Source organism: Zootoca vivipara, chromosome 2 (genome assembly GCF_965207765.1).
Source record: "Zootoca vivipara chromosome 2, rZooViv2.hap1.1, whole genome shotgun sequence".
NCBI lineage: Eukaryota > Metazoa > Chordata > Lepidosauria > Squamata > Lacertidae > Zootoca > Zootoca vivipara.
The window spans coordinates 61,139,252-61,146,152 of NC_142584.1; positions in this window are offsets into that span (position 1 = coordinate 61,139,252).

A 6,901-nucleotide genomic window follows, 5' to 3' on the forward strand; every position below is an offset into this window, starting at 1 on the left:
CAATTGCTGATATTCAGTTAGGTTTGTTGTCAAGCAGGCGATTCATACACACACACCCTGGCAATTTTTTTTAAATAAAAAAAATAGACCATCTTTGCCCACTGACTCATTCTTCTGCCTTATGCCTGTCTCTGCAGGTCAGCATTGGAAATTAATCTACAGTATAGCGCTTGCTAAACGTTTAAGAAGGCATTTGCACATTTAACCAATACATAGTATTGGTTATGAAACTGCGTTCACTCTTTCAGATTTCACCAGACCTTTGAGTGGCGTAAACGTCAGCCTGTTCTAGCTCTGATGTTCAAAGAGTTTGCAATGAATGATGCCCGCTTACTTTGATGTGACATCACTAGGTTGCTTGCCTAGTCACAAGTAATTTGCTATCCTTCAATACAGCAAGGGTTATGCATGTAACTTCCATGTGATGCATTAGTGACTAAACTGAGAGGGTCCAAGGGAGCCCTAGGCAGTAGGCAATATGTTTTCACAGTTGGATGTCAACTCACTGACAACAAGGTTGGCAGAACTCTATAACCAAAGAGAAATAATTAAATCAGTGGGACTTAATAGGTAATATTAAGTGCTTTCCTGTTGATTTCCTATATACCGGTACCAAAGAGACTTCAGTATGCGCTTCAATCCTACGCATATTTGCACATAGAAGTAGGTCCCACTGAGTTTGATGGGGAGTTCTCCTATAGGAAGCCTATTTTAAATGCCAATGTGTTCTACACTTCAGCAGTGTCTTTAATATTTACAGGCATGCTCCAGCTGAAGTTATGCCGTGTTGAGTCCCTTGGATTTCAGTGGGAGAGATTAAAGTGCTTAACTCTCCTATTTCAAATCACAAGGACCCGAAGTGCTTAACTTTGTTGGGATGTGCAGAACTCCACCCCCAAGCTTTTTATATTGAATATTGTTGCATTTCTTGCAAGTTGCTTAGATCGTAGGAAACGTAGGTTGTAAATGTTTGTGCAAATATGTGACTGTCTAAAGGGAAAGGGGCCTATTGAAACAATTATCCTATTGTGTTTTTTTTAAAAAAACAAAAACATATTTTTATTAAAGATTTCTTGGTTTACAGATGTATGTGCAATGTCTCTTTTTTCAAGTTACATTTTCTACAGATCAGTTTCATTTGTTGAGACTTTAGTGTTACATTAGGAAGAAAAGGGGGGAAGAGGTGTTAAAAATATTTGATCCTGCCCAAACTGACAGCACCTTTGATCAAAGGATCTTAAAGACATGTACTCCTCTGCTTACCCTGGGTCTCTTTACACTTTGCATGGCAATTGTGCTTGCCCTGGGAATGCAAGTATTCCTCCCAGCAAAGAGGTGAAATGTGTCTAATATATATGTGCCTGGGACACCCATGTACAAGTGTAATCATTTACACTTGCAGTCTTGCAGTCCTTGAATGTTGTAGGGATGTGTGTCTGTGTTTGTTGAAAATATAAGTGCCATGTGAGGCGAGTGAGCCCTAGGAAGTGCTACACTTCAGAAGCTGTGAGCATAAGACCATTGTTTTACTACCGGTATGTCTCTTGGCCAGATCATTTCCTAATCATTTTGGGTCAGCTACTGACCATAGCTGCCAAGTTTTCCCTTTTCTCGAGGGGAAGCCTATTCAGCATAAAGGAATTTCCCCCCCAAAAAGGGAGAACTTGGCAGCTATGGCTACTGACAGCAAACAGCTAATCTCCCTAACAAAGGAAGAGCCTTTGGCAATTTTGCCTAGACCATTAAGGTGAATTTGAGCAGGATTCCTGGATCCATTAACCCTCTCCTGTCCAACTTCCAAAGCTCCAAATATTCCCTTTCCTCCCGAACTGAAGAAAGATAGTACCAGACAGATGTCTGATGGGAGAGCATTCTATAGCTGTGGAGCTGTAATAGAGAGGGGGGGAAAGAAGCCTCAATTGTTTCCACTCCATGCTTTATATTTTGGAGTGTGGGTGAGATGGAGCGGGTGGAGATGAAGCAGTGCCAGGGTTGCAGATGGGGAGTTCCTAAACTGGGGAGGAGGGACATATTCTAAGATGACAAACTTGCTTTACTGAGCCAGAGAAAGGTCAGTTTAGTCCAGCATTCTGTTTCCAGGTTCCAGCAATGGCTAGCCAGATGTCTCTGCCTGCCTGAAGGTGATAGCGAGCCTCTCTTGTACCCACCATCAGTACACGGAAGATTTGTTTTTGCTCTGATTGTGGCGGCGGATAACAACTTTATCTTGTATTGTTCTTGTTGCCACCAACAGCAAACGAAGAGAGAGAGAGAGAGGTAGCAAGGCAGCATGTGCCTCAAGGAAGAGGGAAGAGACAGACCAGAAGATGAAAGAGTGGACTTGGGGCTAGATCAGGCATCCCCAAACTTCGGCCCTCCAGATGTTTTGGACTACAATTCCCATCATCCCTGACCACTGGTCCTGTTAGCTAGGGATCATGGGAGTTGTAGGCCAAAACATCTGGAGGGCCGCAGTTTGGGGATGCCTGGGCTAGGGTCTCAGGGAAGAAGTTCTAAGGTAGAAGGGCGTGGGGACACAGGGTGGGGCATTAAGATCCTGAGATGGGATCTAAGGGGAAAGAGAACAAGTAAGGTCTGGGTCCCATAAGGGTGTGGTTAAAGGATAAGCAAGAGAGACAGCATGGCCTGTTGATTGGTGAAAGGGCATTCTATGTATAGGTCTCTAGCATCTTCAGTTAAAAGGATCAAGTGGCAGGTGAAGAGAAGAACCTCTCTGCCTGAAACCTGGGAGAACCACTGACAGTCAAAATGGACATGACTGGACCATTTTTTCTGGACCACGGAAAAATTGACTTTGAGTTTAATGAAAGCAGAAATTTTGAATAAATCACTGTCGGACCACAACCCGGTGATGATACATGTTGTTGTTTAGTTGTTTAGTTGTGTCCGACTCTTCGTGACCCCATGGACCAGAGCACGCCAGGCACTCCTGTCTTGCACTGCCTCCTGCAGCTTGGTCAAACTCATGTTTGATGATACATATGAAACTCAAAAAACAAACCAAAGGAAGATGGAGGATGAATGATGATTTGTGGAGAGATGAACAAAAAGTAGACAAAATAAAAGAAATGTTGAAGGAATTTTTTTGATATAAATGAAAAACAAGGAACAGACAGGAAAATAATATGGGATGCAAGCAAGGCATATGTGAGAGGCATTGGAGTACAACACATGGGGGAGGATAAGGAAAAATAAAGAAAATAATATCCTGGAAATAAATAAACAGATAAGGGAGAATGAAAACCCCAAAGAACGAGATAGGAATGGGCAACACAAGTCTCCTCTAACTATCATCTAGAACTTTAATGGAATATTGACATTAAGTGTATGGTAGAGGGATTTACTGACAGTTGGCCCTAAACCTTTCCCACCTCTTTGCCTTTACCAAGTCTGATGCTAGTCTGTAGTCTGGACTCATTTATTCATTTAAAATATTTATATGCTTTCCCTACTACAGCTGTAGTACTCAGAGTATATATATACAAAACTAAGCAAGAATATTAAGCAGCAATTAAAAGAGACATGTGGAATTAACGGATAGATATTAATTTAAACTAAATCATGCATGCAAGTGGCTGACCTGATCTTTCAAAGGATCTTGCCAACATCCTCTAACTCTACAAATTGAAAACCAACCCTAACAACAGGACTGTTGTTAAAAGCTGTTGAAAGTACGGTACTTTGCTGGTTGACTTACCAGCAAAGTGTCACGATGGGCCACTAAGAGCTCCTATCTCATCACATCAGGCCCTTGATATAACAGGCTTCTAACTACTCAAATCAACTCCCCTGGACAACTCTGTATGGAAGAAATGGTAGTGGAAAAGTAAGATTCCTATGTAAACAAATTCTGGAAGCAGGTTGTAATGGAAGTTGGTATTGTTGGCAAACAGGTCGCCTTAGATGCTCAGTTAAGTCTCTTTCCCATTTTTGATAGTGCCAGTGCTGACCTTACTTCTCAAGAATTCATTCTATACCTGCTGGTTGCCACTCATCTAGTGATCTCTCAAGGCTGGGAAGATGCATTTTATTCTGTGGGTCTATGGTTTAAAAAAGACATGTCCATTGCCATTTCTGAAAAACAGACTCAGTTTTTTCCCTATGTGCACAAATCTTGTGATGCTTGCTTGAATTTCGCTGTTGGAAGAATAATGCTGTTATAATGTGATGCAAAGCCCTGTGCCTTTGCCTCTGCCATTTGATTTCAAATTGCATGGACAAAGGAAAAATGGGTCACATCATTGCGGCATCAGGCAATTGACAGGTGGGTGCCTTGTCCGGGGGGGGGGGGGGGAATGTAAGCATCCAGTCCACCAGTTGCATCCAATTCCCCACCCCTGCATTACACAATGCTTGGCTTTTTTATATATAAAAAAAGTAAAGCGACCATATTGAAACTACTTTAACATTTCTCAAGGATATTGGCTTATAATTTTTATTTATTATTCAACATATCTTCCATCTTTCTTCCACAGAGCTCCGGGTGGCATATACCATTCTCCCCCTTCCCCATTTTATCATAAAAGCAGCACTGTGAGGTAGAAAAGGCTAACAGAGCACAACTGCTTCAAGGTCCCCCCGTGAGCTCACGTGAGTGGGGACTTGAACCTGGATCTTCTTGGTCCTAGTCCAACACTCTAACCACCACAGTGGCTTAACTGAAATGAAATTTATTATGCCTCCAGAGCAGCTTTACATACCATACTAAGCCAACATAAAACACAATAGAATTAAGTTTGAATTAACAATCAAATATAACAATAAACAATACAAATATGGTTACAGGTAGGTAGCCGTGTTGGTCTGGATCGAAGTAAAATAAAAAAAATTCCTTCAGTAGCACCTTAAAGACCAACTAAGTTTTTATTTTGGTATGAGCTTTCGTGTGCATGCACACTTCTTCAGATACAGTGAAATGGAAGTTTCCAGGCACTTATGTAGAGAAGGGGTGGGGAGGGGTGGGGATGGGGAGGGGGGATCACTCAGAAGGGTGGTGGAAATGGGTGATTGACTGACTGATAGCTGTTGATGACCGCAAACGACTGCAAATGGTTTTGCATGAAAAAGCAAGGGTTGAGATGGCTGAAGATCGCTTATCATGTATAATGAGATAAGAACCCGATATCTCTGTTCAAACCAGGTCCCTCCATGGTTTTGAGCTTGGTGATAAGTTGCAATTCAGCAACTTCTCTTTCCAGTCTATTGTTCAAATATTGTTAGGAAGATTGTTCAAACATCTCAGGTATTGGCACCATTACAGTGGGTGTTTCCGGCTATATGGACTCTGTTCTGAAACCATATGCTATCAGTGCTCCCAGCTACGTACGTGACACCACAGATTTTCTGAGGAAAATACAATATTTGAACAATCTTCCTAACAATACTATACTAGCCACTATGGATGTGGAATCTCTATATACCAACATCCCACACAATGATGGTTTACAAGCCATAAGGAACACCATTTCAGATAAAACCACAGCGGACTTTGCTACCAAACTCTGCCACTTTGTCCTTACCCACAACCACTTCAAATTTGGTGATGACCTGTTCCTCCAGATCAGTGGCACAGCCATGGGCACCCGCATGGCCCCACAGTATGCCAACATCTTCATGGCAGATTTAGAACAACGTTTCCTTAACTCCTACCCACTCAAACCTCTCCTGTACCTGCGATACATTGACGATATTTTTATTATCTGGACACATGGACAACAGACCCTGGAAACCTTCCACCAGACATTCAATGACTTTCACCCCACCATCAACCTAACAATGAACCAATCTATGCAAGAAATACATTTTTTGGACACTACTATAAAAATACAGGATGGACGTATAGACACCACCTTATACAGAAAACCAACTGACCGACAAACATATCTACATGCTTCTAGCTACCATCCCAAACATACCAAACAATCCATCGTATACAGCCAGGCCTTACGTTACAACCGCATCTGTTCCAACTCTACAGACAGAGAATCTCACCTAAGAGATCTACAGCAAACCTTTTTAGAACTAAAATATCCACCTGATGAAGTTAAACAACAGATCAACAGAGCCAGACAGATACCTAGAGAGAACCTGCTGCAAGACAGACCCAAAAAAGAAAATAACAGAACACCACTAGTCATCACATACAGCTCCCAAGCTAAAACAGTACAACGCATCATCAGAGATCTACAGCCTCTCCTGGACAATGACCGCTCCCTTTCTCAAGCTCTGGGAGGAAGACCTTTCATTGCCTACAGACAGCCACCCAATCTTAAACAACTCCTCACCCACAATAATACAACCACCAGACTTAACATGGACACTGGTACCAGAGCCTGCAATAAACCCAGATGCCAACTTTGCTGCCACATACACCCAGACAACACCATTACTGGCCCCAACAACATCCAACATACCATCTCAGGACTATTTAATTGCTCATCCTCTAACATTGTGTATGCCATCAAATGCCAACAGTGCCCTTCAGCTCTCTATATTGGACAAACAGGCCAAACCCTACGCCAAAGGATAAATGGACATAAATCTGACATCAGGAACCAGAAGACAGAAAAACCAGTAGGAGAACACTTCAATCTCCCAGGACATTCTATACAAGATCTCAAAGTAGCTGTCTTACTACAAAAGAATTTCAGAAATAGACTGGAAAGAGAAGTTGCTGAATTGCAACTTATCACCAAGCTCAAAACCATGGAGGGACCTGGTTTGAACAGAGATATCGGGTTCTTATCTCATTATACATGATAAGCGATCTTCAGCCATCTCAACCCTTGCTTTTTCATGCAAAACCATTTGCAGTCGTTTGCGGTCATCAACAGCTATCAGTCAGTCAATCACCCATTTCCACCACCCTTCTGAGTGATCC